Source organism: Diceros bicornis, chromosome 18 (genome assembly GCF_020826845.1).
Source record: "Diceros bicornis minor isolate mBicDic1 chromosome 18, mDicBic1.mat.cur, whole genome shotgun sequence".
Lineage (NCBI taxonomy): Eukaryota > Metazoa > Chordata > Mammalia > Perissodactyla > Rhinocerotidae > Diceros > Diceros bicornis.
This window is the reverse complement of record NC_080757.1, coordinates 16,520,750-16,548,032: the sequence shown is the minus strand read 5'-3', so window position 1 is coordinate 16,548,032 and position 27,283 is coordinate 16,520,750. Positions and strand designations below refer to the sequence as shown.

General features: G+C 49.8%; 1 protein-coding gene across 1 annotated transcript in view; it reads left to right on the top strand.

Annotated features, from left to right (window-relative positions):
• Positions 1-27,283, top strand: part of RPH3AL (rabphilin 3A like (without C2 domains)) — a 127,301-nt gene that overhangs the window by 9,061 nt on the left and 90,957 nt on the right. The gene's annotated exons all lie outside the window — the stretch shown is intronic.

Here is a 27,283-nt window from a genome sequence, read left to right as displayed (position 1 = left end):
CAGTGCTGGAGGTGATGGCGGTATTGGGGAGTTACGAGGGAGTTCTGAGTGGAGAGCCCCATTACGTCTCAGCAAGCACCTCTGCAGGGGTGACACAGCTGGACACGTCCTGTTGCCTGTTGGAGATGTATTTGCTGTAAAACCCCTCAGTTGGAGTGAGGGGTTGGGCCAGTTGGAGTGACCCGTCAGGGTGATGAAAGTGAGTGAGTGTGTCTGGAGGGAGGGACATGGGGGCCACATTAGGAATTTCTGACTCATTACAGTCCCTCATTTGTTCCACTAAAATATTTAGCAAACACCTATTACTTGCCTAGAAAGTGTGCCTGACGCTCTCTCCTCACCCCTGTGGTCCTGGTTTAACATCACTTCCTCAGAGGCGCCTTCCCCGACTCGTCCCCGACACGAGTGCTCACAGATCATGTCTCTCTGTACCTTTCTCTCTCAGCCTTTATCACAGCTTGTATGATATATTTATTTATGTTTATTTGTTTAGTGTTTTGCTCCCCCTCCAAGATATGAGTTCCAAGGTGGCAGAGACAGTGCTGTCTTGTTCACCATTATATCCCCCGTCCTGGCAGAGTCCAGCATGTAATTGGTGCTCAATACATAATGGTGGAATGAACAAATGAAAGAATAAAGAGGCACAAAGACGGAGCAGATGCAGACTTCGCCCAGTGGAAGATAAAGACATGAATGAATACAATATAAGGTGACAAATGCTCAGTGCTGAAGAGAGGGGACAGGCGAGGAGCTAATGGACTTCAGGGAGGAGGGGCTACTCCAGAGGGAAGAGATCAAGGAAGGTTCATGGCGTAGCCCCATTTGCTGGGTCTGGAAGGATGAGGTGGAGGGGAGGGACGTCTGGGGCCCTGGAGGCAGCAGGAGCAGAGGCAGAGGCGGAGCTGGGGGAAAGAAGAGCCAGAATTATTTTGGGGTGCCCTTACGGCGGTGGCGGGGAGCAGGAGCAGCTACGCCAGGAAGGGTGGGTCTGAGCCAGCTGCTGGAGCTTTGTCCATAAGGCTTGATTTGGGCAGCAGAGAGGGCAGCAGCAAATTTGCAAGCGGAGCAGGGGTGGGGTAAGAGGGTCCCCAGGCAGGCAGGGGCCAGCTGGAGAGGGGCAGGGGCCAGCTGGAGAGGAGCTGGGGAAATCAGGCAGCCCGAGTTTGGCCCGGAGCGGTGGAGGCAGGACCCAGGGGGAAGGCACAACCTTTGCTCCGAGGACTCAGTTTATACCCTGCCTCTCCCTGTCAAGGAGAGAGGCCTGTCGACTCTTGGGGACCACCCTCTGGCAGGCTCCGGCCCCAGGACTCCAGACTAGCCCCAGCCGTGCACCCCACCCCCGCCCCCAGCCCGGCCTGGCCCAGCTCTCCAGGGGGCTTTGTGTAGCTAGTTCACTGAATAACACCGTTGCCAACTCATTTCTAATTTTAAAATAGAACATGTATTGGTCACATTTGTAGCAGTGTTATCTTGAGCATAACTTCTTTTAATGCTTTTATTCTCCAGACATAGATTTATTTTCCTAATTTCCCTCCTCTTGAGCTTTTTAAGGTGTTTTTAGTCACTTATCTAGGGAACTTTTATTTCCTATTTATATTAATTATCAAATTACTCTGTTTGATGCCTGAGTCACTCAGTTTATCCCTTTTGGCCTCCTTGCAAATCTTCCACGTGGGTTTATTAAGCAGTTTGGCACCTGCTTTCACGTTCACACCTGTTGGTGAAGCTTTGCCTGGAGAGTGAGGAGATGCAGGGTGATGGGCTTCGTTGCTCGTGATTCCTGGATCTTAGGATGATGCCGGATCGAGAGATGCTAATGGATGCACACGCTCCCCACCTATTAGTAGCGAAGGTTCTCAAGTCAGCGTGCAAGGCTTCCTTCCCATATTTATTGTGGTTGCTCTAGGCCAGAAGACTGGCCATCCTGGGGTGCTCAGAGGTGGACAATGGAGCCTGAACGTGGAGCCTGAAGGACAGGCCTGGGTCTAGGATGACCTGCGGCAGCTTCGGGCATCCCTGGGGGCATCGACAAGCCGGTGAACTTCCTGTAGTAGTCTGGGTAAATGCCGAGGGAGCAGCTCAAGCGTGGTGACAGACAAGGGAAGCTGCCACACCGTCCAGGGCTGTGGAAGAAGCCCACAGTGGAGGGGCTCCCTCTGGGCACGTGGCTGCTGCAGAGGAGCCAAAGTAGGCCTGGGAATGAACTCTGGGCGCTTCACAGGAAGCAGCTGCTGCCCTGACTGCTGCTGGCACAGACCTCCAAAGAGGAAATTGGCATGGGAGCAGGAAGCTCACTTCCAGGGCATTTCTATTAAGATGTCAGGCTCGCTCAAGTTAGCATGTGTGGTGCATTCCCGCTCCTTCCCATTCCTGGACCCTTGATTGCAAATGACAGAGACCCAACTCAAACTAGCTTAAGCAAAAAACTGGGGAATGAAAATGGTGGCATGGCTGGGTCCACTGATTGACAATGCCATCAGGATTATTTATCTCCATCTCTCATCTCCGCTTAGCTTCATTCTCAGGCTGTTTCCAAGTGGCAGCAAGATGGCCATTGGCCATCCCAAGCCAGCATCGTTCTCACAGCTTGCTGTCACAGAGAAAGGATGTCTTTCTCAGTAACTCTGGTGAGAGCCCCGGAAAGACTCTGTGTGGCTGGGCCTGGGTCACAGCCAGTCACTGTGCCCTGGGGGTGGGGGTATTCTAACCGGTCAGCCCCAGTCACATTCACCCTGAGGAAAAGGAAGGAGGGGCCGGTTTCTCCCACCCAGAAGGACTGGGCATGATTTCCTTGGCCCAGAGGAGGAATCATTCTCAAAGAAGGGAATGCTGGACAGAAAAACGTATGTCCATTACGGAAAGCCAGCAGAGGCCTTGGGCTTCGCACATGGGCGCACAGCTGTCTGGAGCCTGGGGGCAGTGTTAAGGGCGCCGTCTGCACAGCAGGGCAGCAGCATGCTCATCTCGCTCGGTTGTGCGGAGTAGGCACACTCAGGCCTCTTCCCATCCTCAGGTTTGGCCCATCCTGGACCTTCAAACCGAGCCGGCCTTATCCGTGCAGCAAACCGCTAGGAGCACGTGGAAAGCAACCTCTCGCCACCGTGTTTGTCCCGGGGTTTGTCCAAGATCAGCACCAGTCCCTGACACCCCTTCTCACATCTCTTTGGCCTCCGGTCCCTGGATCCACAAATCTGGCTCTCACGTCTGCATTTGGCCCCTGTCCCTGCTGAGGTTCCAGTCTCTTTTATGGATGCTTGACTCAGCTCAAGGTTCAGCTTATTTTGGTGTCACCTGCACTTTCCAGCCTGTGGTCCTGCCGGGGGAGGACAAAGTGGCTAGGTTGGATGTGGCAGAGGAGGCTCCTCTCCTCCATTGCTGCTCCTGAACTCAGGGCACACGCTCAGGATGAAGGACCAGCTGGTTCCCAGCGCGCCTGGGTATGTGGCAGCTGTTTTCCACAAGCTGAGAGACAACTTGGATCACATTCTCCTCTTCGATACCACCAGTATCACACGGCAGCACTTCTCAACATTTTTAGCTACAGAATCTTTTCTTCCAATGAAATCTTCCCTGCAAGTCCAACATATGAAGCAGACAAGAGCCGAGTTGCTCCAAGTTGGGTTGGATTACACCTCTTTCATTCCCCCTCCAATTCCACATCAGCAGCCCTGGAGGGGGCTCCTTGGAACCCAGTTTGAGAACCTCTTTGTGATTATGTCCATCTGTCCCTCTCGGTAGCATCTGCTTTTGTTCCCCATGGGCGAAGGGTTGCCGGATGTGGTGTTTTTCTTATCACCACAATGTTCTTTCTGTCGTTAGCTTGTTTGCACCATGAAAAGGTCAACGAGGAGATCCTTGTCATCTTTCTTCTTGCTGTAGGCAGGCATCAGGGTGTAATGCTCCCTAGCTACGCAGGGGCTCACTTCATTACCCTCGTCCTCCTCCAGCTGCATTTGGGAGGCCGTTCCCCTTACAGCATCGGTCAAGTTATCTGTGCCTCAGTTTACCTTCTTCCTAGGGAACCGCATCCCAATGGGTGTCCCACCCCTGGCAAGTGAGGCTTCAGGACGTCATGAGATGCTGACATCCCATGCATGACCACTGCCTGGAATGAATATTTTGGATGCCTTTCCATGAAATGTACCCTTTCTAACAAAAAAATCCTTGAAATTTATAAAAGTGGCCAGACTAAAAAAATAACACCAAAAAGAATGCAAACATTCCCAAAGGAGGCCTCCCTCTAGTAGGCATTGTCCTGCGTCTGCTCAGTTTTAGAAGACTATATCTTCAGGGGAATTGATCACCAGCAAACGGGCCGTAGTCTGGCTTCGGCCAGGCTTCCGTCTACCGAGGAGAATCCAGGCCTTGGTTTAGCTCCAACTGAGCCTTCCCGGTGGCTGCCACTTATTGACTTAAGTGTGAGTGATTCAGATCTTCATCAGGGTCGCCCCTGACAACATAGTGGGAAGGAGAGTGACCTCCTCCGTCTGGGGCGCCAGCAGGGCCAGGCTCGGGCGAAGCCCTCTCAGTTCCTGGTAGGTGTTTTGGTGTCTGTGGCTCTGAGGGGACAAGAAGATGACTTCTGTATTTCCTGGAGCGGGGGGCCCAGTTCATATAGAGGTTTTCTCAGCACTTTGCTAACTCCCAGGGAAGGGTGTGTGTCTGTGCGGGTAGAGTGTCTGGTTAATGGTTGACAAGAGACTTGCCTTTCCAGGTTCTTACATCCTGTTGCTTCAGAGGAAGAGGCAGCACGGGTTGGAGAAGAACCAGAGCCCCCTCCGGCACCCCCTTGACAGTTGCTACACTTCCTATACCCTGAACTCAGTAGACAGGGATTGATTTGGGGGTGGCGGGCGGAGGGGGTGTGTGTTTTGTAGAAAGTTGAGCAGCAGATGGGCCAAGGGCCAGGTGGAGAATGGGGCCATGTTAATGCAACTGAGCAAACTGGAACATTCTGTTTGATAAATATTCTTATTTTGTGTCATGCTGTGTGTAGGCACTGGAAGAGGGTGCAGGCTCTGTGCCCCCAGTGCTCACATTGGGAGTCAGTCAGGACAAGACTAAGACAAGTCCCCAGATAACTGTGTGACAGGGCCAGAAAAACCAAGGGCCACAAGGAGACACAATAAAGTGCCAAGGCAGCGTTTCTTAGAGTGTGAGGGGATTTTGGGTATATTCTACAGTAATATTAAGTATATGATACAGATGAGCATTTAAAACATTTTAGGGATTATGTATGTATTCTCGTGTATTAGAACATTTGTTTTCTTCAGTTGCCTTCTGATTATGGCAAATGATATGAGTTTCTATTTATGCTGGAAATACAAAGTTTCCTTTGAAAATAAATTTAAGTAAAAGAGTGAGTTGATTTAAAGGAAAATATTGAGTAAAGAATAGTACAGGGCCCATGGGGCGAGGGCAGGAAGCATGGGAATGCCTGAGGTTTGGGAACCGAGTGCTAGAGGAATTCAGAGACAGGAAAGGAAAGGGCTCGAGGAGTCTGGTGGGGCCGGAGGGTATAGGATCCAGGGGGAGATGGGAGAGGATGAATCTATACTTACAGGTCCAGGAAAGTGTGTGCAGATCCTGGTATAATCCATTTCAGTTGCAGCATATGAGTCCTCTGGGAACGGGAGGGTGGGTTCAGACTGTATTGTAGAGGACCGTGAATCCCAGGGCGCAGACTCTGAACTTAATTCAGGGGCAGTGGGAGCCACTGAAGGTGCTTGAGCAAGGGAGTGGTTCATGACTGTCTCTGAAGAGCCTCATTTGTAGTGGGTACCAGGACTGGATGCAGGATGACCAGTCAGGGCCTAAGTAGAGAGAGGACGGGAAGCCCAGCCAGCCAGCCTGTCTCTCGCTGGCTCTGGCAGGCAGCCTAGAGAAGTTGGAGAGAGGCAGGTCTAGGGTGGACGAGCCATGCCTTGGTCTCTCTGCGGGGAGTCAGTGGGAGCCGGGCAGAGGTGCAGGTCACAGGTTGTGCATGGAGGCCTGGAAGGGAGGTGCCCGCCCCTCCCAGCTGGGCCCAATGGCCAGTTCCTGGTGTCTCCTGGCCGAGCACTGAATGTCCTGGGGGAAGCGGGTGGGGTCAGCTGAAGGAAGCTCCTTCTGGGCCGGGCACTGAGTTCCTGCAGGAGGAGGAAGCGCGCAGTTTCCTGCCCTGCAGTTTGGCCGGGCAGCCTGGCCAGCAGCCCCAGCCAAGATTTCATTCATTAGCAGGGCCTGCGGTCATCTCATCTCAGAGTTTTTTGTTTAACTCTCCCTTTTCTTCTAGTGTGGAGAAGTTCACCAGGAGTTCAGAGACGGGCTTGGTTTAAAAAACAGGGTTTTTTGGTTATTGTTTTTTTTACCCTTTGAGGGCCTACTATGCGTCAAGGACTGTGTATGGAACTTCTGCTCTGTTATCAGAGTTCACCCTGGACAAAACCTGTTGGAAGGTATTATTACCTCCGTTGTACAGAGGAGGAAACAGGGTGTGGGGAAATTGAGTCCCAAATTACACAGTAGGTGAACTGCAGAGCTGACTCAGACTCACACTGGTGTTCTCTGTAGGAGCGACTGTGGACAAGATGTATCACCCAGGAGAACTAATAACTCACTGTCTGTGCTCCCCTGTCTGGGTGTGGGGCTGTGCCCTGCAGTGTGCTGGGGTGCATCTGGAAAATGGTGCTGAGCACCTGACAGCGTTGCAGTGGGGTTTACACGGGTTATGATATGGCTGAGGTGCTACGTAAGTTAGCTGCTATTCCTGCTGTAATTACATAAAGCTAGGGTTTGCGCAATCCTGAACACCGATTTTACTGGAAGACATTTTGGGGAGGGTATCCCTTAGGGTGGGGGAGAAGCATTGTTTTAACTTTAAAATAATTAACATATATGGGGTAGAAGGGAAAATTTGACCTCGGAGACGTTTTGCCTTTGGGCTGGCTGTATCTGGCTGCACTCCCAGTCCTGGCCATCGGGAATGTGTGTGTGGGGGAGTGGGGAGTTCACTTTCCTCTGTGGTTAGCCTTACTTAGGTGAAGTTCTGAGAATCAAGCTGCTGTTTCCTGGGTGGTCCCAGGCCTCTTATCTCACCTGCCCAAAGTGGTGCCCAGGAGCCCTGTGTCCTAGTTGCCTGTGACCTTAAATAGCCGTTCCCCGAAAAGTTCACTTTCCAGCTCCACAATTCTGAGAGGCCTCTTCCTTTCTGGCAATTCTACCAAGACAGCCCTCTTCCTGGAATGTGTGCCTAATGCCTGCCAAGCCCCTGCCTTTTCCTTTCAGCCTCCACCAGACTCTTCTCCTCTTTGAAGCCCTCTGGGATTGCTGCAGAGAGAAATCCTGACTGCGCCGGCTCTTTGCTCCTGCTGTTCCCCAATCAGTCCCAGCATTTGTTAGAGCCATTGTCTGATTCATTTAGGATTCATCCTGCACATGTGCAATCCGCACTGGGTATTCAGGGCGAACAAAACAGAGGCGGCCCCTCTCCCTATGGACCTTATGGAGATTAATGAGTAAACAAAGAAATAAATGCACATGTTCAAATTGTGATACATTCAATGAAGAAAAAGAATTGGCAGCTAGTTATTTGTCGACCTTTCAGTCTTCTGCACTAGGCTGTGTCCCCCATGTGGGCCGTGTGCTGGGGGCAGAGCGGATGTTCGTGGAATAAGGCTTGAACGGTTTGTACGTTTCTCCTGGGATGATGAGATCAAATCATTAATTGACACAAAAACGTTTTGAAGGACATGACACGTTATACACATGTAATGTTAGTAGTATTGCAAGATTCTTTCCCAGTGATGAAGATTAGAGTAGGTCGATTTTTTCTCTGTAGAAGAAAATTCAAAAATTTTTTTCCATTGCATTGGTAATGATTGACTTTTTTTTTTTTTTAACAGTTTTAGGTTTACAGAAAAAAATTGAGTGCAAAGTACAGAGTTCCCACATACTCCCTTACCTCCCTCGATTTCCTATTATTAAGGTCTTGCATTGATGTGGTATGTTGTTACAATTGATGAGCCAATATTGATGCATTATTTACATTAGGAGTCATGCTTGGTGGTGTACATTCTATGGGTTTTGACAAATGTATAATGACGTGTATCCACCATTATAGTATCGTACAGAATAATAGGTTCACTGCCCCCAAAATCCCCTGTGCTCTACCTGTTCATCTCCCCCACCCCCCAAACCGTGATCTTTTTATTGTCTCCATAGTTTTGCCTTTTCTAGAATGTCATATAGTTGGAATCATACAGTACATGGCCTTTCACGTGGGCTTCTTTCGCTTAGCAATGTGTGTTTAAGGTACTTCCATGTCTTTTCATGGTTTGCTAGCTTATTTTTATTGCTGAATTTTATTCCATTGTCTGGGTATATGACAGTTTGTTTATCCATTCGTCTACTGAAGGACATCTTGGTTGCCTCCAAGTTTTGGCAATAATAACTAAAGCTGCTATAAACATTAGTGTGCCGGTTTTCAGTGTGGATGTAAGTTTTCAGTTCATTTGGGTAAATACCAAGGAATGTAATTGCTGGATCATATGGTAAGAGTATGTTTAGTTTTGTAAGATACTGTCTTCCAAACTGGCTGTACCATTTTGCCATGAATGAGAGTTCCTCGCCATCCTCGCCAGCATTTGGTGTTGTCAGAGTTGTGGATTTTGGCCATTCTGATAGATGTATAGTGCTATCTCATTGTTACCATAATTTGTGATTCCTTAATGACATCTGATGTTGCGCGTCTTTTTATATGCTTATTTGCCATCTCTGTATCTTTTTTGGTGAGGCGTCTGTTCAGATCTTTTGCTCATTTTTTTTTTTTTTTTTTTTTGTGAGGAGATCAGCCCTGAGCTAACATCCGCCAATCCTCCTCTTTTTTTTTTTTTTTTGCTGAGGAAGACGGCCCTGGGCTAACATCTGTGCCTATCTTCCTCCACTTTATATGGGACGCCGCCACAGCATGGCTTACCAAGCAGTGCGTCGGTGCGCGCCCGGGATCCGAACCAGCGAACCCCGGGCCGCCGCAGCGGAGCGCGCGCACTTAACCGCTTGCGCCACCGGGCCGGCCCCTTTTGCTCATTTTTTAACTGGGTTGTTCTCTTATTTTTGAAAAAGTAGTATTTGTTCCATTTAGAATCTTATTCATTGTCTCTGATTTATCTGAAAGGACAAGGAGAAAAGATTCTGTGTGTATGTGGGAGTGATTATCATGGGAAAAGGCCCCCAAACACACATAGTTCTGTTGAGCAAAGGGGACTATTTAGTGTCGAGAGATTGGGATACCCTTGAGATGAAGAGCTTGAACTTGGAGTTCAAATCCTGGGCTTTGTGACTTACTAACTGTGTGACTTTTGATACGTCCTTCACCTGTCTGAGCCTCAGTTTGCTCACTTGTAAAATGGGCATGTTAAAACCTGCTGTGAAAAATAAAGGAGATGGTTCCATTAAGCACTTGGCACCAAGCTTGACAAAGAGTAAATGCTCAATAAATGATGGTTCTTCTAATAGAGCATTTCACTTCTCCTGTGACACTTTGTGTTTCGCTTGTGTCCTAGTCTTTGAGACCCCAGAGCCCACTAGAATCCCATTTGTCCTTAGAGTGCAAACTTGGGGTGTGCGCACATGTGGGGAGCATGCCATGCCCGGGCAGGCACCCACTTCTAGGCCTTAGCCCTTCCCCGGTCTCCTCTCACTTCCCTTGTTGGGATCCCCGGACTCGTTCTCCTCGCCTCTTCTTGGTCACTCCTGCCGCTGGCCACGTCCCCTGGGCTGCTGTTTCTCCAAGCCTGGCTACAAGTGTAACACCCCAGCTGCTCCCCATTCTGACTTCTCTGAACCCCAGGCCTGTTTTGTTTGAGGGAGTTCCTGCTGACGGCAGTAAGGAAAAGTCAGAGAGGCAGGAAAGTGACCAGGTTGACCAAGTCCTCCCAGGAGTAGCTTTAGACTGGCCAGCTCCTGGCTCCTTTAGAGATGGGCCTTGGGGTTAGTTCCTGATGTGACCTCACCAACAGGCCCCACACCCCTCTCGGGAAGGCCGTATGGCCTTTCCTCTCATGCTCGTTTCTCTTCCCAGTAGATATGCCTTCTGCTCGCCGGGCCTCTGTCCAGAAATGACGCCCTCTGGGCATTTCCCACAATACAGAATGGAAGGCCCAGAAAACATCCATGTTCGCAGTGGACTGCCTGGAGATAGGGTCGTGCCTCTAAGGTTTTTCATACAGCGGTCAGGCAAGCGGCAGGACTGGCCATAGGCAGAGGGCAAATTCTGCAAAACCACTTCTCCCTCCAACCAGAGAAGCAGCAGTTCAGTGGTTCTGATTGTGGTGGGGAAGGGAGATATATTATTCTGTTATGAACTGACCTCCTAGGTCGTTGAGAGAGTCAAATGAATTAATACATGTAAAATGCTTAGAGCAGAACTCACACACATTCAGTGCTAAATAAGGATGTCGGATGGTATTATCACCATCGGCGCAGACCCTTTCCCCAGGGCACCCCCACTCCTACTCCCTTACCCATCTCCCACCTCCCTGCCCCAAACTCCTTCACTTCCCTCAGGTGAGCTTAGGGGCTTGAAGGTACATTTTGGAAGAGGGCAGTCCTTACCCCAAAGGAATGACCATTAATTCAGTTTAGTACAAAAGTGTTCATTGAGGCCCCTAGCTGTGCTCTTCTGGGTGCTGGGAATTCCAAGGCTAATAATACTGATGATGGTGATGGTGATGGTGACAATGATAGTGAGGATGGTAATGGTGGTGGTGGTGGTGATGGTGACAATGACAGCGATGATGGTGATACAATGATGGTGATGATGATGGTGACGGTGATAATGGTGTTGATGATGATGATGACAGTGTTGGTGGTGAGGATGATGATGGTGACAATGATAGTGATGGTGATAATGGTGGTGTTGATGATGACAATGATGACAGTGATGGTGATGATGACGATGGTGACGATGACAGTGATGATGGTGATACCATGATGGTGATGGTGATGGTTGTGATGATGATGATGATGGTGATGATAGTGGTGATGACAATGATGGTGATGGTGATGACGATGATACAGTGATGGCGAGGATGGCAGCCCTGCACTGAGAGTGCGCAGTGTTACAGGTCCTGTGCTGGATGTGTTACCTGCACCATCTAAATCAGGGTTTCTCAAACTTGGCGCTTTGACATTTTCAGCTGGATAATTTTGTGTTGTGGGGACTATACTGTGCATTGTAGGGTGTTTGCAGCATCCTGGCCTCTACCCAGTGGGTTGTAACCAGTGGCACCCTCCCATTTGTCTCCAGACGTTGCCAAATGTCGCTTGGGACGCAAAATTACCCTGATTCAGAATCACTGGTCTAATTTATTTTTCCCAACAGCCCCAGGAGGCAGCTACTCATTTTACAGGTGAGGCAACTAAGGCTTAGAGAAATAAAGGAAGCTGCCCAAGGTCACTGAGCTAATAATTCACAGAGCCAGAATGCAAACCCCAGATACCTGGTCCAAAGAACAGACTTGTAACCACTGCCCTTTATTACTCGGCAGAAGAGGAGAATTCATCTGCCCCTTGGCAGGACCACCTGGGGCACGTGACCAGGTTGGGGCCTGCTTGGTTAACCCCGGGCATCCATTGCCAGATTCATTTGGAGCCAATAAAAACAGTGGCTGCTGCCTGTTCCCTGACTTGGTTTGAACCCAAGTGCTGAATGTGTTTATGTGGAGACTGTCTCCGCAGGCCCCGGGCCTTTGCCATAACAGGGAAGTCCCACTGCTTCTTCTTCCTTCAGGCGGCGGTATCACCTGCCGACACTGTGGGGAGAAGGAACAGGCGTGGGCGTGTTCTTCTGCACATGGGGCCTCCTAGGTTCATTGTCTGTTTTCTCCCACTGAGGCTGTGAATCTGGGTTAACGGTTTGAATGTCCAAAATACTCATTTGTAATTTTACTTTTTTTTTTTTACGATCATTTATTACGAAAATTTAAAATATAAAGCAAAGTTGAAAGAATTTCGCAGTGAACACCTACATACCCACCACTTAGATTCTGTTATTAACATCTTACTACACTCTTATTTCGCTTTTCCGGAGCCTGGGTCAGTGTCGTCTTAGTTGGCGGGTCAGTGAGCACACTATGAATTCTCTATGAGGAGAGTCAGTTAATAACATAGACAGTGGTGACAAGACAAAGATGGTCTTCATTAACCAGGTCGATAGGGGAGGTAAAGGGGCATGGCTGTCCCTACTCACTGTTAAAGTAAAACTAGTTAAAACAAGTTACTGAGTGAATTGGAAAGTTATTTAAAAATGTCATCCAGTATTTAATCCATGTTGTCTTAAAGTATAGAAATAATCCCAGTGCAATAATATCAAACAATAAAAGTCACGTAAATTGACACAAAGAAGGCCATATTTGCGAAATTCTAAATTGATGTCCTCTCTTTTCCTTTTGTGGAGCCCTCCTTTGTCTCAGAAACAAGCAGAGACCCTGGCAGACACGCTCACCCCTTCCTCAGCTAACTCCTGCTCCTTCCAGCCCAGATTCCGTGGGGCAGGGGGACCCACAGTCACATCCTGACCCCCTCACCTTTCCCGAGTGGGCATCAGCTGCTGCTTCGGGCAGGGAGGGGATGTTTCCCGGTGGGCACCATCCTATGAAGCCACGTAATTTCACATATCCCTTGGTATAAGTGATTCCAAACAATAGACACCTTTAAGACAAAGTTGTTGTTTTTTAATTATGCAAATTTTGAAAGCTTTTTATTTTGAAATAATTTTAGACTTCCACAAAAGTTGTGAAAATGCTTCAGAGAGTTCCTGTGTACCCCTCATCCTGCTTGCCCTGTTAACATCTGATTTAACAATGTAATTGCTCCTCATTTTTTCCTTATCTTTCATGACCTTCACATTTTTTTGAAGAGTACTGGTCAGTGATTTTATAGAATGTCCCTCAGTTTGGTGCGTCTGATATTTTCTCCTGATTAGATTGTGGTCATGCATTCCTGGTAAGAACCTCACAGAGGCGATGTTGTGTCCTTCTCAGAGCATCATGTCAGGAGGTACGTGATGTCCATATGTCTTCTCACTGGTGACATTAGCCTTGATCACTTGGTTAAGGTAGTGTCTGCCCGGTTTCTCCCCTGTAAAGTTACTGTTTTTCCTTCGTAATTAATAAATATCCTGGGGGAGATACTTTGAGACTATATGAATATCCTGTTTCTCCTCAAACTTCTGCCTACTAATTTTACTATCCATCCATGGATCTTTCCTGCGACAGTTATTACTGCAGTTTTTTTTTTAATTTTTTGTGAGGAAGATCAGCCCTGAGCTAACATCTGATGCCAATCCTCCTCTTTGCTGACAAGACTGGCCCTGGGCTAACATCCGTGCCCATATTCCTCTACTTTATATGGGACGCCACCACAGCATGGCCTGACAAGCGGTGCATTGGTGCGCGCCTGGGATTGGAACCTGTGCACCCCGGGCCGCCGAAGCGAAGCGGAATGTGCGCACTTAAGCGCTGCACCACCGGGCTGGCCTCTATTACTGCAGTGTTTTAATGGTGATTCTTCTATTTCCTGCATTCCTTCTACATTTATTAATTGGAGCTCTTCTGTAAGAAAGAGCTGTCCCCTCTCCCTATTTATTTAATTTATTCAATTATTTATATCATAAGAACTCATGGGTATTTATTTTATCTTATGGGTTATAATCCAATACTATTGTTATTTATTTTGTTGCTCAAATTGTTCCTGCTTTAGCCATTGAGAGCTCATTATGAAAGTTTACATTATTGTGAAAGTTTTCAACCATTTCAGAAAAGCTGGAAGGATAGTACAGAGAAAACCTGTCATCCCTCCACTCAGATTCAGCCGTTCTTAGCATCTGACCATATTTGCTTTCTCTCACTCTCTTTCTCTCCCCTGCCTCTCTCCCACAGTGTTTTCACAAATGTACCATCTGTTGTTTTTTTATTGAGGTTAATTTGCAGGTAATCTGTCCCCAGACCATCAGGGGTTGATGGTAAAATGTAAGCGGACAGCTCTCTGCCCCCTGGAGACTGTGTACCTGGCTGCCCTGTTCAGACCCCAGGTTCATTCTTCACTGTGCCCCATGATTTTTTTTTAAACAGTTTTGTTGAGAAATAATTAACATACCATACAGGTCACCCATTTAACATGTACAATTTAGTGGTTTTTAGTATATTCACAGATAGGTACAAGCATCACCCCAGCCAGTTTTAGAACATTTTCATCACCACAAAGAGAAACCCCGTATCCTATAGCTATTACCTGCCCTCCACCCCAGTAAGACCTAGGCAACGACTAATCTACTTTCTGTCTCTATAGATTGGCCTATTCTGGACATTTCTTATGAATAGAATCATATGTTTTATGGTCTTTGTTGCTGGCTTGTTTTAGCATAATGTTTTCAAGGTTCCTCCATGTCGTAGCATGAATCAGTACCTTGTTCCTTTTTATGGCCAAATAATATTCCATTGTATGGTTTTACCATATTTTGTTTATCCATTCATCAGTTGATGGACATTTGGGTTGCTTCCACCTTTTGGCTATTGTAAATAATGCTTCTACGAACATTGGTGTACAAGTTTTTGTTTGAAGACCTGTTGTCAATTCTTTTGGGTATATACCTAGGAGTGGAATTCTTAGGTCATAGGGTAATTCTATATTTAACTTTCTGAAGAACTGCCAAAGTGTTTTCCACAGTTGCTGCACCATTTTACATTCACACCAGCAGTTTCTCCATATCCTCCTGAACACTTATTTTCCATTTTTTAAGTTCTAGCCATCCTAGTAGATGTGACATAGTATCTCATTGTGGTTTGGACTTGCATTTCCTTGATGGCTAATGATGCTGAACATCTTTTCATGGGCCTTTGGGCATGTGTATATCTATCTTGGACAAATGTCTATTCAAGTCCTTTACCCATTTTTTAATAGAGTCGTCTTTTTATTGTTGAGTTGTAAGAGGTCTTTATATATTCTAGATACTAGACCCTTATCAGATACATGATTTGCAAATATTTTTTCCCATTCTGTGGGTTATCTTTTCACCTTCTCGATACTGTCCTTTGGTGCATGAAAGTTTTTAATGTTTATGAAGTCCAATTTATCTATTTTTTCCTTTTGTTGTGTATGCTTTTCATGTCATATCTAAGAAACTGCTGCCAAATCTGAGGTCGTGAGGATTTACGTCTGTATTTTCTTCTAAGAGTTTTATAGTTTTAGCTCTTACATTTAGGTCTTTGATCCATTTAGAGTTAAGTTTTTTAAATGGTGTGTTGTAAGGGTCTAACTTCATTCTTTTGCGTGTGGCTCCCCAATTGTTCCAGCACCATTTGCTGAAAAGACTCTTCTTTCCCCACTGAATGGTCTTAACACCCTTGTCGAAAATCATTTGATCTTAGATGTATGGGTTTATTTCTGGGCTCTCAGTTCTATTCCAGTGCACATGGTTTTTTTTTTTTTTTTGGTGAGGAAGATTGGCCCTGAGCTGACATTTGTGCCAGTCTTCCTCCATTTTGTATGTGGGTCACTACCACAGCATGGCTTGATGAGCGGTGTGTAGGTCTGCACCCGAGATCTGAACCCGTGAAACCTGGGCTGCTGAAGTGGAGTGTGCCAACTTAACTCTTATGCCACCGGGCTGGCCTCTATCAGTGCATGTGTTTTGAGTATCATCGGGGCACGAGGTTCATCCTGCTGTCAGGGAGTGTTTGGTCCAGTAGGAGAGGTCAGACCCATTCATAAACCACCAGAATCTGGGAAGTGCTGGGAAGAGGTAAAAAGTAAGTGTTTATGAAGGTGCTGAGGAGGCAGCAATTGCTTCAGGCTGGGGCAGTGGGTTTGGAGTCTGAGGCGGTGGGGGCTCTGCCTGGGAGAAGCATGGGCTTGGCCCCGGGGGATGATGCCAAGTGTTTCTGTTTGTAGACAAATTTGGCAAGGTGGGGTAGAGCCTGTGGATGGTCGTGAACTCCCAGGTGAGGACGCTGGGCTTGATTTGGAAGTGTCTGAGCAGAGCCCAGCCTTTGCAGGGCCCATCGTGCCAGGGTAGGCTGGCTCAGGGCAGGGGATCCTGGAGACAGGGAACCGCTTAGCATCAGAGGGTGACTGAAGTCTGGATGAGCACTTGAGTCAGGCACTGCGAATGCTGGGGAGCAGGAGCCGTCAGAGACCTGTGACTCTGTGTCTCTCTGTTCTGTGGGCTTAGGGTAGGGCAACAGCAGCATTTGGGGCAGGGTAGGGGAGGCCCCTGCTGCCTGTCTCATGGGCCTCGCGACTGTAATCCCAGCCTCTGCCTGCTCTGGGAAACCCATGCCAGCCTGCCTCCTCTGCAGGACCTCCAGGCTGCTCCAGCCCAGGGAGCCCGGAGCCTTCTCAGAACTCCTGTTGGGCCGATTCCTGCCTGTCTCAGATTCTGTGAACTCCTAGCACGCTCCTGAGTGCTGGAACATGCGATGCTGAGAAGACCCCCTGGTCTGTTGCTTTCATTAGGTGCCACAGCTGTAGCCAAGGCTCCTTGTGGGGCAGAGAGGGTGAAAGAAGGTGCCAGGGGCCAGCAGTGTGGTCTTGAGCAAGTGGCTGCACCTCTCAAGCATCGAGTCTCAAGCCCCTTCTCTGGAAGGGGACAATGATCATGCTACCCCCTTGGGACTGTGATGAATTTTGGTTGGTCACCCTGTGGCAAGCACCTGGCAGGGAGGCAGGGCGCTGTAAAGCGGCTACTGTCCCTTCCCAGTTTGGTAGCTCAGGGTCAGTCTGAGCACATGCAGGTACCTTTTAATTTGTGGGCTCCTTCTAAAAGCCTTGAAAACTACTGGTGAAATGCCGGTGGTTCTATTTGGCCTTTCCCCTGCTCTTCTCTGTACCAAGCCATGTTCTGGAGGTCGTCCCCTCTCACTCTCGGCTGGCCGCCCCACTGTTGCCCGAGTCCTCGGCAGTCTTCACCGTGGTCGTTTGTGACGGGCACCCCCACTTGTTTGGGGTCTTAGCCTCCGCCAGGGGAATGGGGAGTGTGCAGAGAAGTTGATAGCTGGCACCCTGGCAGCATGGTACTTAACCTTGGAGTTGGAACAGAGAAACGTCTGTTTGAGTTTCCATGAACAAGAGGGGACAGCTGGCCCGCAGATAGCAGGCTAAGTCAGCTGGGGGTTGCCTTGGCTGCTGGCTTTAAACAAACAGCCAGGGCCAGGGTTCCCGCCCCGGCTCTGGTGAAGTGGGCAGAAGAAGGATGGAGAAGTACCTGGCAGAGCCCAACAAGAGCCACCTGAGAGCTCGTGTCGTGGCGGGGTTGTGCGGAGGCTGCTGGGGGAGGCAGCAGTGGGAAGCTGCTCCCAGGGACCTGGAGGACTGCTGCTGTCAGCACACCTGAGGATTGGGACTTTACCAAGCAGGTGAGGAGGGGTAGGCCTGTTTTCCTTCTAGAGGTTTCTCTTCGTGGAGAGGTTTCTCTTGGGCTCCTCCAACAAGCAACTCCCAGGAGTGAACTAAAATCAGATTTCCTTTGCAAAAATTGTTTGCCTGGGACTTTCCAGACACACAAATTGCGTACATGGAAGCAGGCTTATATTTCTGCATTAAAAGACAAACAGCATTAACACCCCTCACTGCACATACCAAGCCAGGTGCCTGGCAGCCCCTGGGAGGACCTGGGCATTTTCTGAGCAGAGAGTCCCTGGGGCCACGGACACCTGCTTACCTGAAAGCTTGATTTGATTCTGGTAACCCCTGAGCTGAGGTCTAATTCCATCTCCTGTTCTTTTTTTGTTCCATCGGCCCCTTTTTTGACAGTCTGGTGAATCCTATGGAACCTTTCTCAAAATAATGCACAAACAGGAGTACAGAGGAAACCGATTATATTGACTCATTGTTATCAGAATATTTTAAAAAACAAGCTTTTGATATAGTAATCTATGTGCTTCTTTTTTGAGTCATTTGGTAAACAGCCTTGCAGTAGGTCTGATAACTATTGTAATTTTAAAGTAGTGATGAGCATAAATAATATTTCGAGATATCTGCAAATCTGTATTGTGATATGAAACTATCTGTGATTCTGTTGATGACGAGACACAGGTACTGATAATACGACTGTGCTGTGTTGCCTATGTTCATAATGAAAGGAAATAGAAAATTTCAGTTGTGGTTAATAAAAATAAAGATATCATTTGTTCCCATCCAAGTTCACGGCTCCCCTGTTAAGAGCTCCCAAAACGGGCACTGACCAAAGGAGATTGTTTTCCTGTATCCTCTTTTTGTGTCAACCGTGACATCTCCCTGTCTCAGGCTTTAGAGCCCTCTCCTGGTCCTCAGCACCCCAGGAGCTCCAGCGGGCCCTGAGACCGGCTTGAACATCTGTGCACACATCCTAAAGGGCCCATCCCCACGGTAGGGCTCTGGGTCCTATTTTCCCCTTGTGTTATGGGTTGAATTGTGTCCCCCAAAAGACAATGTTAAGTCCTAACCCCCAGAACCCAGATTGTGACCTTATTTGGAAATAGGGGCATTGCAAATGTCATTAGTTAAGATGAGGTCATACTGGAATCTCCTTTGGTTTTAATCCACTGTCACGAGTGTCCATATAAGAAGAGAGACACAGAGGGAACACGACTGTGTGAAGTCAAGAGACACAGGGAAATGGCCATGTGGAGACACACAGAAGAACGCATGCGAAGATGAAGACAGAGATTGGAGTGATGCAGCTGCAAGCCAAGGATTGTCGGCAACACCAGAAGCTGAGACAGAGGCGTGGGACAGATCCTTCTGAGAGAACCTGGCCCTGCTGACATCCTGGTTTTGGACTTCTAGGCTCTAGAGCTGTTTTAAGCCCCCCAGCTTGTAGTAATTGGTTATGGCAGCCCCAGGAGGCTAATACCACATGGGCCGACGGGAACGGGGTGCTGCGTTGGGCCTGGCAGCCAGCCTTTGAGGCTTCCTTCCTTCCTGTGTGTTCTCAGGTGGACTCCTGCCCCAGGAGGCATTACCCTGTAGTTGGCCGCCATCAGCCATCTCTGTGATCGCCTTGATTCGGGACTTCTACCTGCCCTGATTCAGGCCTTTCAGAAATGACAATGGCGAGCTGCGCCTCTGGAGATGTATAGGCAGAGCTGTGGCTGTTAAAATTGGAGGGCTGGCCCTGGAAGGGAGCGGAGAAGGAGGGGGGTGCTTTGCATCTCATTTCCGTTGCAGGCTTCGCATAGCATTTCAGCCTGGGAATGAGAAAAGGTTTCCCTTAGACAAAGAGGCAGGGATTAGGGTCCACTGCAATGGATGTTTTAGGCCATTAAAGGTGCGGATTTACTTCTCTAGGGAGAAGAAGACCCCCACAGTGATAAGTGAGGCTTCCTACCTGTGCACCACGTGCGGCCTTCTGGGGGTACAAAGAACAGCCCCTGTCACCACCCTGCAGCGAACCGAGATGCCGAGATGCCGGGCACGTACCTGGTGCATAGTCGACACCTAATGCTTGTTTGTTGAGTGAATGAGCGTAGCAAAGCCAAAAGTAACTGCTTCTTGTGTCTCTGAGGGCAATAGCAGACTCTGAGCTCTGTGACTCGGAGGGGGATGTGCCATGGAACAGGCCGTGGGGGTCCAGGATGGACTGCTCCTTGAAGGGCACAGACAGGAAAGGCTGCAGGAATCTGAGCAGGGGCTGCAGGGTCTTAGAGAGCCCCACCCAAGAGGAGGAGCTGAGCGGGAGCCACGAGGACAGGGAGGGTGCCCTCGCTTGTCTAACTCCTACTAAGTCATCCTTAGAAGATGATTATGGAAATCAGTTCACCCATCATCCCAAACCCTGCTCCTCTAGCGCATGAACTCGGCCTTTTCCACACGGGTGCGTGATTGTTAGTGTGCCGTCGTCGTGTCTACCATTTGGTTCTACTTCTTGCACCTGATCTTGCTGTAAACCCTTTTCCAGGTCATTTGTCATTTTTGACATTGACTGTGCCATTGTTACCATTCTTCAAGAATTGGAGTCCTTTATAGAGTTCCCATGGTTTTAGTTGGTGTAAACGACTTTGCAGAGTGGGCCAGAGGCAGGGCAGGTGAGACCATCCCTCAGTGGATGGGAGCTGCCTGCGTGTGGCTGGGAGTAAGGTTAAGGAGGTGGGGGTCACACTGCGGGGCCTTAAATTCCAGGGAGGCTGGGCATTATTCCATGGGCTGCAGTCAACTCTTGAAGGTTGTAAAGGTATACCGGCTACCCACCATGTTCCAAGCACTATGCTAGCTCGGGGTCGCCGCGATGCGTCAGATGGGTCAGAGAGATAAAGACCCTCCAGGATACCAAGTGGAATGAAATGCCGAGGGGAGGCAGGTGAGGTTGATTCTGAATGGGAGTTGGGTGGGGAGGAGTTAGAGGATTCCCAGAGGAGGTGGTGCTGGGCCTCCGTAGGTAGACAGTGTGCAGGAAAGGCATTTCACCTGAGTTCCAGAGACAAGGCTGAGCCCAGAACGCATCCAGGTTCCCAGTGATCTTCCTCGACTTACAATGGAGGTTCCTTCCCAATAAACCTGTCCTAAGTTGAAAATATTGTTAAGTTGTGAATGCATTTAATACACCTCACCTACCGAACATCATAGCTTAGCCTAGCCTACCTTAAACGTGCCAGGAACGCTTACATTAGCCCACAGTTGGCCAAAATCATCTAACACCAAGTCTGATTGATAGTAGAGTGTTGAATGTTGCATGTGATTTATTGAATGCTGTGCTGCAAGTGAAAAACAAAATGGCTGTAAGTGTATCGGTTGTTCACCCTCGTGATTGCGTGGCTGACTGGGAGCTGCGGCTGCCGCTGCCCGGCATCACAAGAGAGGATCGTCCCGCATCTCACTAGCCCGGGAAAAGATCAACATTCCAAATTCAAAGTACGGTTTCTACGGAATGCATATCACTTTCGTACCATTGTAAAGTCGACGAATAGTAGTTGAGCCATCCTAAGTCAGGGACCGTCTGCAGAGCGTGAGTTTTGTGGAGGTGGCAGGTGAGACTAGAATAGTTTGGGCCAGATCATAGACGGCCTTGAATGCGGCCTGGGTTCTTTCCTTTGGCAGTGGGGAGCCACTGAAGGTTTTTGAGCCAGGGCATCGCATGGCCTGACCTAGGCTTTAAGGATGACCTCTCTGGCTGCAAGTGCAGGGGGTGAGGTGAGCCCCAGGAGGTCCAGAGGCTGATTGGGAAGCTTTCCCACAGTCTGGGCGAGAGAGGAGGAGGATCAAACTGGAGGTGGGGGAAGAGTCACGGGGAAGCAGATCTGGCAGGATGCCTGCTGACAGGGTGAGTTCTAGGGACGTTTGTCAGGCACTAGCTTCCCCGGGGCTCCTGTCTCATCTCCCGAATCCACTTGAGCCCTGCCTCGTGCATAATTAGAGACTCCACAGAGTTTCCTTGGGGGTTCAGACAGGCCTTTGAGGCCTCCTGTCTGAATCTTTCATCCTCGCCGTGCAGCGTGACAGGTGGAGGAGATGTTGATGTCTGGGCTCACCTCATCTTGCTGCTATTATCATGTTTCCCGTATCATAGTAACGGAGCAGATGTCAGGGCCTGTTGCTACGGGTCCCTGGAATATTAACAGCTGGGTGGAGAACTGAGGGCTCTTGCACCGTGTCTTTGAGGCCTCAGGACGCAGCGGCTTGGTGGCAAGTATTCTTTCATACTTGTCACTGCTTTTTCTCCCTGATTTGAGCCCTCATCTCCTCCCTGCCACCCCAGCCCATGCACAGCTGGCAGTCTGGGGATGGCAGACTTGGCAGTAGCGAATATGTAGCCACTCTGCCCTCCTGCACCCAGGGCAGGCATGACTAAAGGATCACAGCGTTTCTTCCTGCAGAAGCTGACTGCTGGCTCCGAACCTTTTCCGTGCAGCTCTCTGGGCATCAGCTCAGATTTGGCACGGGGATGAGGCCTCTTCTTCTGGCCTGTGGGGGTGGGGGGCGGAGTGGGTTTTTCTCACCTCTTGCGTCTCCTCTTTGCCTCCCTTGTCTGGTCTTTTGGCCTTTCCTCTGCTCACAAGTTTGGAAATCAAACTCCGAACAGCTCTGGGAGGGAGTTTGGTTGGATATTGAGGTCAGGGTTGGGACTTTACCGAATGCCATTTGTATCAGTTATGTATTTGCCATGGTAACGCTGCATAACACCCACCCCCAAACTTGGTGGTTTACAACATTTATTCATTGCTCCTGAGTCGGTGGGTCAGCTGCTGCTCTTGGCTGAGCCGTGAATTCCATTCATCACAGTTCAGCAGCTCAGAGAAAACTGCTCGCACCTCCTCGTGTGGAAGGATGCACTTTCGTTCTCTCGGTGGCTGTTTGGAACCGGGGTCCTGCACTTGCTGGTGGCTCATGTTTGCCTTTGCGTGTGGTCCCCTCCTAGACCATCCCACCCACCTCCTTCCCACGCTCTGCCCGCATCGTTTCTTCTCTTCCCCGAGGTCGTCCATTCACGCCACACGCTGGGGAGTCCATCGGCTCAGTTGTGTCTGTGAAAGTTTCCCTAAAATACAATCCAGGAGGCGAAAAGGCCAGGGTCTAAAGGTGGGAGAGTTCCCAGGGAAAAGGTGCGGGCAATGGGAGCTGTCCCTGCTTGACCTTGCCCAGGCAGGCAGGCAGGGCCCCCGGGGGTGTGTTTAATCCTCTCTAAGGGCAGGCTGTTCTGCCCTCCGGCTATCTTTCTTGAAGTCTGGTACAGCTCAGAGAGGTGGGCTGCTCATGCTTTCCACCGTGTGTTCGGTGGTTGTAAGTTCTGGAAGGTTGGGGGTCAAGCAGCAGTGTTTCCTGGACTAGTAACGCGGTGTGCTGCCCTCTGGAGTTGACAGGAGTGTGCCCTCACTTCCTCCTCACTTGAGCCTGGGGTGGGGCGAGACCCCACCCTTTTTTAGAGGAGAACATTCGGTGGAGAGGTGTTATGTGATCACCCGGGTCACTCGGGGCTCTAAGGCCAGTGTGCACCGTACCAGATGCTGAGCCCATGACGTCCATTAAGGGAGAAGAAGACTTCTTTTAAGTAGACTTGAAGGTTTGTGGAGAGGTGGCTTTTTTTTTTTTTTTTTTTTTTTGGTGAGGAAGATTGTTGCTGAGCTAACATCTGCGCCCATCTTCCTCTATTTTGTATGTGGGATGTGGCCACAGCATGGCTTGATGAGCGGTGTGTAGGTCTGTGCCTGGGATCCGAACCCACGAACCCCAGGCCACCGAAGCAGAGCACACGGACTTAACCACTACGCCACCGGGCCAGCCCCAAGGAGGAGGCCTTGTTTTAGTGATTTGAGGACTGTACACATTATTATAAACCAACTTACTGGAGATTTACAGATAGGTTCTTCCATCTTTGAGTTCTAAGTTCAAAAATACAAAATCCATATTGGGCCAATGGAATACAGCTGCCTCCAGCAGAATGTTTTGTAGTGAATATTTCCAGATGCACTTTGAGAGAGCGGGCACGAGGCCTGTAACTGAGAGCTCTGCGTGGCTGTGAACGTTACTGTAGTAAAAGTCATCTCAAAAATACATTTCAGAAGAAATACACTTCTTTTCCCCTTGGAGAATTTATCCTAAGGAAATAATCAGAGATGGGCACAAAGATTTATCTCCCAAGATATCCATTTTAGTGTTGAATATGATAGAACAAAATTGGAAACAATCTATGTGCCCCTAAACAGGAAAATGGTAAAATATATCTAGAATCCTAAGTTCAAATTAAGAATCATGTTTTTCAGGACTTTTAATAATGTGAGAAAGTGCAGTGTGATAAGAAAACAGAGCAAACAGTATATATAATAAGAATTCAATTTTATTTAAAATCTGTACACAAATACCTAGAAAAGAATGGGAAGATCTTACATTAAGATGTTGGGAGTCTTCATCTCGGGGTGGGTGACGAGTGAGTATAGGGTGTTTTTCTCTGTAATATTCTGTAGGAGACGGCCACGTGAGGTTGCATCGTGACTGTTGTCCCGGGTCGGCCGTGCTGCAGCCGTTGTCTGCAGTGACTAGTGCCCAGGGTGATGGGGTTTTGACTTTAGGGAGAGGAGAATTGGATCTCCCTATAAGAATGTGTTTGTTTTCATAGGTCTGCCTCAGAAAGTTGCCTGGGGCTCACGGACCTCCATCCGCTAGGAATTTTCTCAGGAAATTGTCACCAGGCAACCCCTGTTCCTGTCCCCTGAGACATGGGGGTCCCCTGAGCCCCTGCCCTGCAGGTGTAGAAACGCTCATGAGGGTGCAGCCTGGTTTATCTCACCCAGCGGGGTGCAGGCGGCACCCGGAGGCCTGGAGGGCACACTGGCCCCTGGGGGGTGGGGAGGCAGCTCAGCTGTCAGAGGAGCCCCTGGGCGCTGACCCCACTGTGGGGAGTCCTGAGGAACAGACCGCCTGTGAGTGGACGAGTCACAGAGCGTGGTTGGAGCCCAGCTCTGCTCCGAGAATGTCTGGCTTATTGTCTGAATTCCTCCTTGTCTGGGAAAGGCCATCGCTCTGGTGAAATCAGGTTAATTGAACAGAGATTCACTGAACATCTGCTTTGTAGGAGGACGCAGGCCCCTCAGGGAGCCCACAGCCCAGCGGGGACAGAGAGATGGAAACCTGTCAGTAGAAGGAAGACCTCTGGGGCCGGGTCTCGGGTAGACCACCCATCTCCCCCACCTCCCCCATCAGTGTCTTCCTTCCCCGGCAGAACAGACACACATACACAGACACACAGCCACACACACACACACAGACACACAAGTGTACACACACACCACGCCTCTCCTTCAGCCTCTTTCCTCTCACAGCTGGAAGGACCTCAACCACAGGCCTGGCTCCAGGTGCCTCTTTCTCCCTTCTTTTACGGAGGAAGGCCAGAGCTTTACACAGCCCTCCTTCCACAGACCTACTGCCTCTGCTTCTCCGGGCCCTTGGCTAGTTCCATCCTCCCCCTGGTGAATGTGTGGGTTCTCCTTCCCTGCTTTTCACTCACCTTCTTTAAGCCCCTATTTTGTTCCCTCATCATTTGATTTTGACAGATTGACGTTGATTAATCAAGGGTGCGGTCCGTATTTAACTCACATGGCACTGCTCTTTGGAAGTTTTAAGGACCCTACTCTTAAGAGGGCATACGCCCGAGGCTGCAGGGCCTTGGGAAGGGGCCCCCCTCACCCTCCTCCTCGAGACCCCCACTGGAGGGGGAGCAGAGCCCAGGAGGAGTGTGTTGGGTGGCGGTGAGCACACAGCTTGGCAGAGCAGCCCCCTGGTCAAGGGGATGTGAAAGCCGGGGACGGTTGGCTGGTGAGTCAGGGAGCTGGCAGCTGGCTCAGACTGAAGAGGTTTGGAAACCTAAGCTGGCTCCGTTGGCAGTTTCCTAAAGTGGCTCCTCGAGCTGCCTTTCCTCTCCCACCATCTGTCCTGAGGTTTCTGTGTGTGACAAAGGACAGCTGTGACTTCTGAGGTGCCAGCCGCAGCCCAGGGTGGGCGCAGCAGTCCCTGGCGGGGCCCTGAGTTCTCGCTTGGAGCCACCCTGTGGACATGCTCAGCCACGAACTTTCCATCATTGAAGACCCTGCCAGCCATTGCCCAGGGCCCCAGGTCCCAGGAGGTGACATCCTCTCATCTCCCTAGACCTCTCTGTAGCTTTTGACTCCACGGGCTCATCTTCCCTGAAGCCCAGGAGTGAGAGGGGTGGGGGACACGGGGCTGTCCTCCTCCTCCCTGCCCTGGGGACTAGGCTGGGGTGGGGGCTCAGATCCCACCTCCCAGGTTGGAGCAGCCACCAGCCTCCTGCCCTAAGACCCTTCTCCAGTCCCTGCCTGCCACCCATACCTCCCTCCTGCAACTCGGCAGGGCGGAATCAGGTGTCGGAATTACACAGGGCAGTCCCACCAGCCTGTCTGTCTCAGCTCCCTCGGGTACCGGTGAGGAAACTGAGGCCCAGGGAAGATAACTGACTTGTTCTGGCCTTCTAGTAAGTTTGCATAAAAGCTCGATTTTCACGGGTCTTTTCTCTCCTAGTTAAGTCTTCTTGTCACCTTCCTCCCTGCCACAAAACCCTTCCCTCTGTGCTTATGGCTCTGATCTGATGCAGAGGAAGTAATCTTGGTTAAGGGTTAGTAGACTGGCATAGTTAGCTGTGTAACCTTTCCTCAGTCTCTTAACCTCTCTCTCTTCTCTTTTGCTGAGTAGAAAAAATAATGATTAGACTTAGGAAGAACAGAACAGAATAGCCTGTGGGTGGTCACAGAGCTGTTTTGACTAAAGTTAAAAACACAAAGTAAAGGAGTGGACCTCAAATGGGTCAGAGGACAGATAAATGTTACTTTGGGGGTTCCCTTGCCAGTAAACCCAAAACTGTGGCTCCCTAGGAAGTGACCCAAAGGGGATCAAAGTGGTTCGTTCCCTAGAGATTCATTTGGGGCTGTGAGGAGTGGCTGCGTCTCCACCTGTTGGCTGCTGTCTTCTGGATGTCCCCACTTGTCCCCCCATAAAGGAGGTGGCGGTTAAGCATGAGAGCACACAGGACCCCTTCCTTCTCTCCGCCTCCTCCCCCTACCCAGCCCCACAGCTTTTGGTTCAGAAGCTTCTGCAGAAGATGGAATTCCCATCCTGAGGTTCCCTGGCTTGCTCCTCCCCTCTGGGGTCACCACTGGTGCGCCCCTGCCTCTGGGGGGTGGTGCCTGGCAGAGGAGAGGGGCCACTCCATCCTCATTGTGCCCAGCTGCGGCAGGGTGGGCAGGAAGGCTCAGAACCTTCCCATGGGAGCAGTGCCATGAGACCTGGCGCCCCCTGCAGGCCGAGGCAGGAGCGGTGGTGCCTGTGAGGCCGTGACAGGTGGCCGCCACCACCACCGGGACATCCAGTTTACCCAGGCACAGCCTGTCCCGGTCAGGAAGACGCCCATCACTTCCATTTCTTGAAGCTCCCGGAATATTGAAAAACAATGATAAAGAAACAGGGCTACTGAGCTGTAGTATGTTGTAAATGTTTACTTAGAGCATAGTAATGCTTTTCACACCCATACCACGTGTGACTGTGCTATTCACAAGATAACGGCAATTTTAAATAGCAAAACAAAACAAACCATTGTGCACGAAAGGCTGGAAGTGGGACACCACTTTAAAGGTGTTTGATAAGCATGTCGTTTTTGACCCCGTCTGTGTTTTCCTGGATTATATGTTAGCCTCGTTTGGAAGAAGGTCGAGACTTGGAGTGTGAGGAGGTCTTTGATGACCGTGGCACCCCAGCAGCCCTCCCAGCGCTGGGCCTGGCCGTGGGGTCTCCACACATGGCTCCTGGGGTCTGAGGGTGCCCAGGGCTC